Here is an 11220-nt window from a genome sequence, read left to right as displayed (position 1 = left end):
TAGAACAGATAAATCAATTACGGTATATTCATATAAAAGGATACAACATAAGATATGACATGGATGATTCTCACAGACATAATATTGAGCAAAAGAAGCCAGACACAACAGAGTGCATACTGTATGAGTCCATTTACATAAACTGGAGAATAAGCAAAATCAATAGATGCTGATGGAATTCAGAAGAGTGGTTATCTTTGAAAGGGACATAAGGGTGTCCCTTTCTGGGGTGCTGGAAATAGTCTGCCTCTCATTCGGGAGGAGTGGTGGTTATGGGGGGTATACATATGTAAAAATGTATCAAGCTGTACACTTAAGATACATGTACTGCTATACCTCAGTGAAAGAGGACCAAAACTCACAAGCACTGTAAGACAAGGGTTGGTTCTCAAACTACGGTTCCGGGCGCGCTTCAGCAGCACGTATACTCAGAATGTGGTTCCTAGTACAGCGGCAGCAGCAGCAGCAGAGAACTGGTTAGAAACCCAAAATGTGCGACCCCCCCACAGGCCCACTGAATCAGATGGGGATGGGGGCGAGCAGTTTGTATTTTAACAAGCCAGGGAGATTCGGATGCATGCTTAGGTTTAAGATAAGATGTAGGAAGTATTCGCCCCACTTTACATATGAAGAAACTAAGGCTCATGGAGGGAAAGTTCAGATCCACGTTCAGGTAATTACTAAGAGGTGGGGCTAGAATTTGAACCCATAGCTGGTTCAGTCCTGTGCTTCTCTGACCCAATCACACCACCCCTTTCTACGGAAATGTGGCTCAGCCGGCGGGGAATGTGACGTGAGGCTGCACATTACTTCCATCAAAGAAAAGCCAACTCCAGCTCTGCATACTTGTGGGGCAGTCAGGACAGAAGGGCATGAAGTTCAATTTCACAGATTTTTGTCATGGAGAAAGCCAGCTGAGACCTATTTCCTTGTTTCTCTAAAGGGTGTGATGCAGGAAGAATGGCTGGAGGTGAAGATAGAGACAAAGAGCCTGAGATTTGGCGAACTTTTTAAACTATGTTTAGGAGCTGGGACCTTGACCCAAGTGCAACAGGGAGCCATCACCTGCCGCCTCCACCCAACTATAAGCCCCATGAGGGTGGGCACCAGGTCTGTTTTAGACACCTGCTTACCCCCCTGCCCCTAGCACTGTGCCTGGCAAGTGGTGGGAGCTAAACAGAGATTTTTTTTTTTTAAATGAAGTATAGTCAGTTTACAGTGTGTCAATTTCTGGTGTACAACGTAATGTTTCAGTCATACATATAAACAGAGATTTGTTGAACTGATTATTTTGTGCTGGAGGTGAAATGATAAATTTTCTGTTTCTAAAAGCCAGCTCTGGCTGAGGTGTCGCGAATCCGTTTGAAGAGATCAGAGTTGGAGGCAGTGAGACAGACTGTTTAGAAAACTGGAGCAATGATTCAGGCAAAAGTGGAAGGGTGGAGGGGCAGGGTTGAGGAGCTCTGGATTGGCCAGTCAATGATCTCCTCACAGCTCTGCTTGACCTCAGGCCACTGGCTTCAGTGACACTCTCTCTCAAATAAGGGGTATGTCTAGATGACCTGACCATATTCTGCGAATGCTTTTATCAGCCCGGGCAGACAGACAAACATGCATTTACAGGAGACGGGCAGTTACTTTCAGCACGGAAATTTAGCACCTGCCAGATTTTTGGTTTGGTGCCTCTGACTTCACGGAGTTGAGCTTCATGAAAGCAAATTGGAGGACAAAGAATATTAACTGTAATATCTATTCAAGGGTCCTTTATTAACAGAACTATTAGTGGGGAGCCAGGATGGGGGGGGAAGTCTACACATTTCTGAAATATCTGTTTTCTTCCTGCAAGACAGGGAACAGAATTCAAGCTTTCAAATTGTTTATAAAGTAATCAGCATTAATTTGTTCTGTTCAGGTTTTAATTATACACTGTAGGCCATTCTGACAGGACACCACCACCGCCAAGTCTGTCAGGAGATAATTTCCCACCAGGATGACCACGCACCTCATGAATTATACATGAAACTTTGTTTCCTCGTGACTGTTGCTAAAAGATGCTGTCAGCCTCCTGAAATCTCAAAAGATCTGCAATTGTTTTTCAATAAGTCTAATTAGCAGGAAGTAGGTGGGGAGGTGTTAAGAATGACTTCCCAGGGATGTGAGATGCTGAGAGATGCTGAAAGGGTCCCTCCTCAACTGGTGACCCCAGTGGGCACCATACAAAGTCAGCCTCTTGGGTTGAAGTCATGTCAGGATACTGACTCCCACATAACCAACAGGCAGCAAGATTTACACTTGTTCCCCCTGAGACTGAGCCCCAGCAAGCCAGCCAGAGACTCCAGACATAATTCTGTTATTCAAATGGAAGAAGAGTTTGATAGCTATGCTAATGACTTTTATCTGTGAAAACATAACTAATAGCTTGGTTTACATTTGCGTACATTTATGAGCATAATTTTAGCACATAATTTTATTGCACAATAAAACATAATGCAGCATTAGTCGGCTTCACCAAAAAAAAAAAAAAAAAAAAAAAGAGATACCTTAGAGTGATCTGCACGTAAACCTTCACACCGCATTTATATGACAGTATTATTTAAAATGCTGACCCATTTGAATTAATGAAAGAGTTTCCCAGTTAACAATTAGCTGCATAAGGCCATTTCCTGTAGACATAATATTTGGGGGTGATGCTTATGATTTGCTGCTTAATTCATCACAGCATTGATTGCTAAAGATTGTTTTTCACCGCTGTTATTCTTACAGTTAAATTGGATTGAATGAAGGTGAGCCTTCTCGGTTGCACGCACCAGCTTTCTTGGAGCCTGCGCAGTGTGGCTCCCATTTGAAGAACGTGGAGGCATCAACTAGGCCAAAGGGACTGACTCTGGGCTCGAGGAGGACCTTGGAGATGGCACCGGGACACCCCTCTGCACCAGAGGTCTAACGGAGCAGAGCTTATAGGCGGGGCATGGAGGCAGAGAAGGGTGGGACATTCTGACTGCAGCAATGGGAAACAAGGGGACAGTGATGGTTGGGATGTCATAAAGGAAGGAATCTGCATGACCTGAACTGAAGGCAGAGTCAGAAAGAAGCAAGGAGGTTTGGTGATGCCTAAAGTCAAACACAGCCAGTCCTTCCTGGGTGGCCCCTAGGGGAGCACTGGCTGGACGGGATGTGTTGGAAAAGACTCTTGTTAAAGCAGCAACCTGAGTCAAATGAGCTCAGGGCAAAGACGGAACTTTTAGGCTCACATTACTGGAAAGTCCTGGGTGGATTAGCATCAAACACAGTTGCATCTAGATGCTCCAAAAATATCCCCAGAAGTCACTCTCTCTCTCTCTCTCAGCCTCTCTCTCTCTCTCCCCCTCTTTCTCTACAGTTTTCCATTGCACCTGAAGCATTTTCCATTACGGCCACTCCCAGGGATGAGAAGATAGCCCTGAAGTCTGATGGGGCCATTAAAAGCAGGTAAAGACAGTTGTGATGTAGTGAAAGGAGTTTTGGACTAGGAGCCATTTCATTGTATCATCCCACTGGCCCTCTGGGGCAGGTAATACTGTTCCCATTTTATAGAGAGGAAAATGGAGGTTCTGGGAGGTGAAGTGACTACCCAAGTTCCCACAGCTAATAAGTGGCAAAGCTGAGATTTAAATCCAAGACTTCTTTGATTTCCATATTCTTTCTGTCTTAGATTTGGTTGTACACGTGGGCCGGTGATGATTCTGCACTGGGGGGCCTGTGTCCTGGTACCCAACTCATTCTGCAGGCCCAGGCTATGCCCTCTGGTTGGCCTTTCCTCGTCATGGTTGCTAATAGCGGCTCCGATCACCAGTGTCACTGTCAGCAAGTCCGGAGAAGCAGTGCAGTTAGTTACTCTTACTGAGTCGGCTGATTTCAAAGATGAGAAACTTAGGGTATTTTCCTTAAATATCTACAGAGATAAGGGATCCTGTGGGGTGTATTGAAAAAACCCTGCCTGAAATTCCAGGGGACCCCTTTCCTTCCAGGCCTGGCTCTGCCGGATTTAGAACCAGCCATGGTTTGAAGATTCCTATCTTAATGGTGCCCTCATGTCTCCCGCAGTCACAGAGAGGCCCAGAAACTTCCCACTGTGTTTATTGTTCAGGGAACCGCCATCTGGTCCCAAGTTATCTCGTCTTCGCTTTTTCTTTTTTTTTCTCCCTTTTACAATTTCTTGTCCTTGGTCCTTTGTCCAACCTGCTCCTCTTGGTAATTAACCTTTTTTTGTGTCTCTGGTGGGATGCAGACCAGCCCTTTAGTGGCCTCTAATGACACCCTCTTTGGCTCCTGCTGTGGCCCAGGAGATAATGGCCTCGAAAGCTTTCTCGGCAGCGCATGAGCCTCTCCTGCCCAGCCCTCTGTGCCCCAGCGCCGGGCAAGGTTTTGTATTAATAGACCCTCAGTTTAGAAAGAGAGACAAAGAAAGATGACTTAGCCCGTCGTGTCTAAAAGACACAGCACCACGTAAGTGTCTTTCCCTCCCTGAAGCCAAATGCTCAGTAAGCTCAAAGGCGCTTCTCTAGACTCCCTAGGAGGCACAGTTCAACCTTGATTAACCAGAGTGTTCAGGAAAGGGCAAGAAAGGAAGGAGGGGAGATTGAGGGTAACTGGAAAGTTCTAGCTTACTGAGAGGTAACGAAAAAAGCTTTTATTCCCCCAATCGATATTTCAGACTTTTTCCTGAAAACTTTCGTGAAATCACATGTTTCTATATTAGGATGGGCTGGCGAACATGGTCACTGATCCCTTCTTAACTTTCTCAAGAAGAGGCAGTGGAATCTTTCTCTCTGCTCCCAGAACTCTGAGTTTGAAGCCGGTAGCCCTTAGCTCGGTGATTCATTGGTTTTGTTTGTTTGTTTTTGTACCCATTCTTATTCCTCTACACCTTATAAATATAAGACCTCTCCGTGTCTTATATTCACATATCAAAAGCAGGATGTTTTGGCCCTGCCATTTGGGCCAGAAAGATACTTGATCCTGTGTCATCCTTCTTTATGCCTCTGTTGCCTTTGAATGGGAAACTCAAGTATGGGCATTACAGTCTGCTTCCAAGAGATTTAATTGTGCCAGAAGTAGACAGCTTATTCGTGCCACAAAAATGTCTTAAGTGCCAACAATGTGCCAGGCGCTGTTTCAGGTAGAGCCACTACATCATAGTGGACATTATAGTCTATGGAAAGGGTGTTTCCTGGAGCTGTCCAATATCTTCTCCTGGGTTCTAGATGCTAGGGGCACAAAACTAAACAGAAATGACCAAATCCTTTGCTTTTCTGAAGTTCCCATCCCAATGTGCAGGGACAGATAATACATTTCACAGACATAAGTAAAACAGAGAGTAAGTCAGATGGTAATAAGTGCTGTGGGGGAAACAGAGCCAGAAAAAGTGGTCAGAGTGGTAGAGTAGGGGTATTCCGAGAGGGTCTCACTGAGAAGGTAGCGTTTGAGCAAAGACCTGACAGATGAAGGATGCAGCTCTGCAGGTCTCTGGGCTAAGAATGTCTTAGGGAGAGGGAATAGCCCTGTGGCTGGAGCATGTCTAGTCTGTGAAGGATCAACAGAGACCAGTGTGGCTGAAGTAAAGGGAGTGAGAGTGAGAGAAGCAGGAGAAGAGCTCCAGCAGATCCCAAAGCCATGTTCATTAAGTAAGGCCAAGTGAGGATGGAGGTTCATGCAGAGAGCAGCATGGCTCTCCAACTGGCCACTGGGGCAGAGAGAGGTATTGAGTCAACTCAGTCCTTCAAGCACTGAACGTACATGTTGAGGATGTTCAAGAGATGCATGGCCTGGTGGTGGGTGGGTAAGGAGATTGCCAAGAAGATCCTCACAGCCTGTCCTTGAACTGGGCATCACTCTTGTAGAGTGGGAAGAGAATTTGGAGAGCCATCTTCTTGTTGCTTGCAGTTCGTGGGTAGGAGCTTGGAAAACCACAGAGAACAGATTTGCCCAAGGTCACCTTGGGATCAGTGGCAAAGCTGGGTCCAGGACTCTCAGAGCACAGTGATCTTTCTTCAGTCACTTTCAGCCTGCACTCCCCGATTTGGACCATTGGCTTATCTGGTTAGCCTCCTCATGGGATGGTTGTGAGGAGTCAATGTAATCTGCACTGAGATTAAGTGGTGGGTACCACTGGGACATCAGTCACCTTTGCTGGTCCAAAGGAATGGGGCAGGGGATATAGGCTCCTCTTTCCCTTTGGAGAGAAAGAGGATGTAAGCAGGAGGTAGGAAGGGGCAAAAACATGGAAGGGAGTGACAACATAACATCTGCTGGGGATCCTGGCCACCTAGTCTAGCCAAAGAAGCTTTACTGTGAGCCCCATGGAGAGAGGAGCTGCAGCAGAAGAGGGAGGAACAGATTTCCAGGGGGACTTGATGAAACAGTCCATAACCAACACAGTCTGGGACCCAAGCAACAGGTGTAGGTTGAGAGTGGAAAGAAGGAAGTCCTTCTGCATGGAGTACGGTCATATTCCAGCCTCTGAAGGGTGGCAGACTGAGGAGCTCTGGGGGACCTGGCCGTACTCACTGATGTCAGAGCTCTAGTGACTGCTGCGGGCAGAAGGGCAGGGGAGGAAGACTCTACCACTGGCTGCATGTGGTAATCACAGCCAACCAGCCAGTTCAGGAGCTGCTGGGGGACCATCCTGAGGACCTCCAAACAGGACCCGGGAGCTCTGCAGGACAGGGCAGGAGCCAGTGAAACACAAGACACCACTGCCGCAGAAACCCCATCTAGGCCTCCAGGCTGGAGAGACCTTCAACAAAGTGGGAATATGCTTGTAGGGTATTGGGCACACAAAAGGTGCTCAGCTAACGGTCTGCACGAACCCAACACTCATGGAACTTCCCAAGCAGGGCCCCAGCCAAAGGCCCCTTCAGTTGCAGTGACTAAGAGTCAATGCCACAGAAAGGCTACTGGAGGACTTTGGTGACCAGGAGGATTCTGCATCTCTGTATGGCCCTGTGTGGTTGGGAGTGACCCCCATTATGAACCCTGAGGGAGTTGCCAAGATTGGAAGTTGCATGTGTTTGGCGTGTGTGAGTGTGTGGGTGTGCAAGTGCATCTGTGTGCACCTGCCAAGTTTACATGATTGGTAGTGGGGGCGGGGGAACGAGAGAGAAAAGGTCAGGAAGAGGGAGAGACAGCGGGTCAGGAGGAGCAGAGCAGAAAGCCTTGAAGTCCAGACTGAAGCGGAGGCCTGGGGCCCACCCGCCCACTGGGAAGGCCACGCCTCGGCCTCGGAGGCATGTCTGGCTGGAGCTGGGAAGGAAGTAAAAGGGAGCCGGGGACCCATTCCATCTCAGGTCAGGCAGCCAATTGTTTCTGACACGGGCCAGAGTTCTGCCAATAACTACTGGGCTTATCCTCACATTCGAAGTGAAAAAAAATAAAAGGGTTTCCTAACATCTGTTCCAGATTTCTTTTTGATTTCAGGCAGGCCTCGGTCTCATTATCTTTGAGCATGTGACATAAGCGACTGGGGCAGGCTGGGCCTAATGGTGAAGCAGCTCACAGTGGTCCCCCCAGAGCCATCCCTGCTCCCTAAGTCTTAAGAAGGGCCCTCTGGGCCCCTCTGTCCCTCTGCCCCTCTGCCCCTCTGCCCCTCTGGACTGGCCGGGAGAGGAGCTGCCCCAGACTCTCACCCACACCCCAACGCCCAATCTGGAACCCCCAGCCCAGTGCCTCTGCCCGCATCATCATACAGCCCCCGCCCCCTTGCCCATCTTTATAAATCACTTTAACATGCTGTTACTGTCATCTCTCTTCTAGTCACCCATGTTCCTCCTGTCTTGTCTCAGGGCTTCTTTGCATGTGGCTTCAGGGCTTCTTTGCAAACTGCCATCTCAGGGCCTAGGGATGTGACAGCATAGACAGACTCTGGGATAGGGCAGTATCAGCTGTGCCTCTTAATGGCTACAGTTGGCCCTTGAGGAGTTATTTACTTTCACTGGGTCTCAGTTTTCCAATTTTCAAATCGGATATAACAGTATCCATCTGGATACAGAGCCCAGCACAATGCCTGAAACATAGTAGGTGCTTAATAAATTCAGCCTCCATCCCACCGTGAGGGCAGAAGGTTTCCTCTCTTTTATTCACTGACGCGGTCCCAGCACCTAGACAGGTGCCTGACACAGACAGGGTAATAGCTCAGTAAGCATTTCAGGAAGGAATGCAGGAATTTGAGGGAAATTCTAACCAGCAGAAATAGAAGCCACCCCATTCAACTTAACTCACTAAACTTATCTTAGTGCCCCCTTCCCACACAGAAACCCAACCTTCTCAAATATGATGGAGTTCCCTCCTTCCCTTTGGAGCAACCTCCCATGTCCTCTCTCTGCCGCCCTGAGATGTTGTCCCCCTTTTACAGATGAGGACACGGAGGCCTAGAGTGGTAAGTCACCTACTCAGTGAGTGGAGAAGCTGGGGTTTGAACTCGGTTCATCCCAACTCCAGTGCTTCTGTTTCCCAGCCCTGACGTGGCCTTCTGTCCTGCGGCTCCTCAAGCCACTTCCCAGGACCCGCTGGCCCCCAGCTTGGTGCCCGCGGTCCACTGGTGCAGAGGGGCGGGGTGCAGCTGCCCCTGCCTCCTCTCCCTTCTCAAAGTCCTCTCTGCCTTCAGCTCCCACGGCTCAGGGTCTCCTGTGTTCAGAGGAATTTCTATAATAATTTCTTTTCTCCCTCTGAGTTAGAGTCAGTTAAGAAGTAGGGCTCGAGTTGAGCAGCTGGTGTGACAGTTCGGCAGTTCAGTAAATTTTGGGCTCACTGGGTGGGCGGGGCAGATTTCCCTGGTCCAGGGAGGCTTGGCTTCATCATGTGACTGGCTTTGGCGGGTGAAACATTTGCAAATGTGACACAAGAAGAAGCCTTCATGTGCCCAGCAGTTTGGCTGGGCTCCTGCTCTTCTGCCACCACTACGGCTCTCACCCAGGTGGGCCCCTGGCCCTGGAGGGAGGAAAGATACAGGGAACAGACCTGAGCCCAAGCCACAGCCCTGGGGCCATCCCAACTGGATTGGCCAGGACCCAGATGCCCCACAGGCACAAGAGCAAGGAAAGAGCGATGTTTGAAACCTCAGTTACAGGTTTTGTAGCTTTATTCTAGCAACAAATAAATAAGAGATACAGATGGAGATTGTGAAACCAGATTCCTAACTGATAAGGCTGACTGCCACCCTCCCCCAAGGCCACATCTGTCCCTGGCCACACTCACCAGCCATTACTGTGTCCTGGCAGGTGTCACAGAACCAAACACACCCAAACCCACAGCCAGCAGCCCTGCCCAGAGAAATAGAGATTACTGGGCATTTGGATCCTCGGGTACCTAGAAGCTCAGACCCCTTCTGCTTCCACCATTGTTACTGAACATCTCTGTGACACATCACTGTCCACTTAGGTGACTCAGTGTCGCCCAGGCCGTGGCAGCAGCAGGGCTAGGACTGAATGTCAGGATGGCAGTTGGGCTGTGGAGGGTGTACTGGCCCTGACTCTTTCTAGTTACTGCTCTTTTAGGGGATGCTGCTTGCTTCAGGGGACTCCTGGATCTTAACTTGATTTGTGATCATTCGACTTTCAGCTGAGAGGTAAGCATGGAGGAAAAAAAGCAATCACTAAAAAAATTCGCTATGGGTATCTAACACTGAAGTTTTTCTGTAAAAGCAATAAAAAGAACCGTCTTGTATGTCAGTGAGTTGTCAGTGAGCTGTGAAGGTGGTCAGGAGCTTCCAGTGTCCTGGGGGTGTCCTCTCTGGCCCCAGGCAGGTCCCCCAGTCTCGTAGCTTCACTCTTCTCCACAACGTGGTGACATCTCCCTGCTTCCCCCGCAGAGCTGTGGTGATGTGCAAATGACAGAAAGCCAGGACGTGGATGCACTTGGAAAACAGTCACACCCTGCACATGCAAAACGGGAAAACAGTTCTCACCTCTGGCAACCTTGGTCTCACTCTAAAAGTCAACACTTCTAAATAAAATGTCACTAAATTTTATTTCTTTAACGAGAGTTATCTATTCTGTTCCTTGTTCTTCCTAAAAGAACTGGCTATTTCTATTTTTGCAATGTTCAAAAGACCACAGGCTGAGGAGATAGAGAAACGTGGGTCCAAATCGCCATTCTCAGGTACTGAACGCTGTGTGGCTGTGGAAAGTCAAGTAGTTGCATTGGGCTTGAGTTTTTTCATCTCTAAAATGGGTACAATAATACAGGTCCCTTCAGATTGCCATGGAAGTCAAAACAGACATCAGTATCAAAAGTACTTTATAACTGAAAGTGACATGTAGGGGTCAGATGTCATTATTATTATTTTTCAAGCATCTGTCAAGACCTAGGATATATAAAGACCCAATGCCCTGTGCTCTGGGTGACCAGGATCAGGCTGTGTGGGGGCAGCCTCTGCTGTTTTCCCAGGAACTTCTGCTCTCCCTCTCCAAGGCACCTTTTGCAGATAGGAAATTCCACATCTTTCCTCAGCAGCCGGAACTGAAAAAAGAAAGTGGCCAGAGAGAGGGAAGGAACCGGAGCCTGCTGGGGTGCCTGAGACACTGCCTAGTTTTCCAGAAAGCTCCCAAGCATGCTGGGTCTCCTCGGGGACCAACAGGATGAGGTAATCGCTGCTGAGGTAACAGTCCCAGTCATAAAAACAACACTGTGAAAAACCCATATTGTGGATGACAATGAGAAGTTAGTGCAAAGACTCATTGCCCTTCATTAGCAAAAACTTTGGCAGCGACTTTTCCAGGCTCCCGGGAAGCCTTTGGAGAACGCTGATTCCACCCAGAAGCACTTCATCATTTATATGAATGAAAATGAGTGCAAACAGATTGTCGGGATGTCTGTTAACATCACCTCTTTTTTCTTGCAAAGAATCCCCTCTGTAATTACATTTTGCCTGTCAGTTCATAAATTTTTCTTATTACAAACTGGCCATTATTGATTGCTTTTTAAAAGTACAAAAACTGAGCCCAAAGCAGGAGATCGCTCGGTAAATTCAAAACATACTGTCTTTGGGCCCAATCACCGGTGAGGAGCGAAAGGCAAAGTCTCTGCGTTGGTTGTGAGCAGAGATCAGCCTGCCATACGTTTCAGTTTAGAGACTTGGCTTTGAGGGCTGCGTGTTTTAAGCCACAGTGAAAATAATAAATAAAGGATAAACTTATTTGGCAAACGCTGACACCCTGCAAGCCAGCATCCTTCCATTGTTCTTCA

The 11220-nt window shown here is 48.1% G+C and overlaps 1 long non-coding RNA gene across 1 annotated transcript; it reads left to right on the top strand.

Annotated features, from left to right (window-relative positions):
- Window positions 1-2743: 2743 nt before the first annotated feature.
- LOC116666433 lies at window positions 2744-9983 on the top strand. The gene is made up of 5 exons (XR_004323280.1): window positions 2744-2938; window positions 3380-3468; window positions 8289-8413; window positions 9531-9601; window positions 9845-9983. It is a non-coding gene; the product is annotated as an uncharacterized LOC116666433 (long non-coding RNA).
- The last annotated feature ends 1237 nt before the right edge of the window (window positions 9984-11220 follow it).

The sequence above is a fragment of the Camelus ferus genome, chromosome 10 (assembly GCF_009834535.1).
Source record: "Camelus ferus isolate YT-003-E chromosome 10, BCGSAC_Cfer_1.0, whole genome shotgun sequence".
Taxonomy (NCBI): Eukaryota; Metazoa; Chordata; class Mammalia; order Artiodactyla; family Camelidae; genus Camelus; species Camelus ferus.
This window is presented reverse-complemented; position numbering and strand designations above follow the sequence as displayed.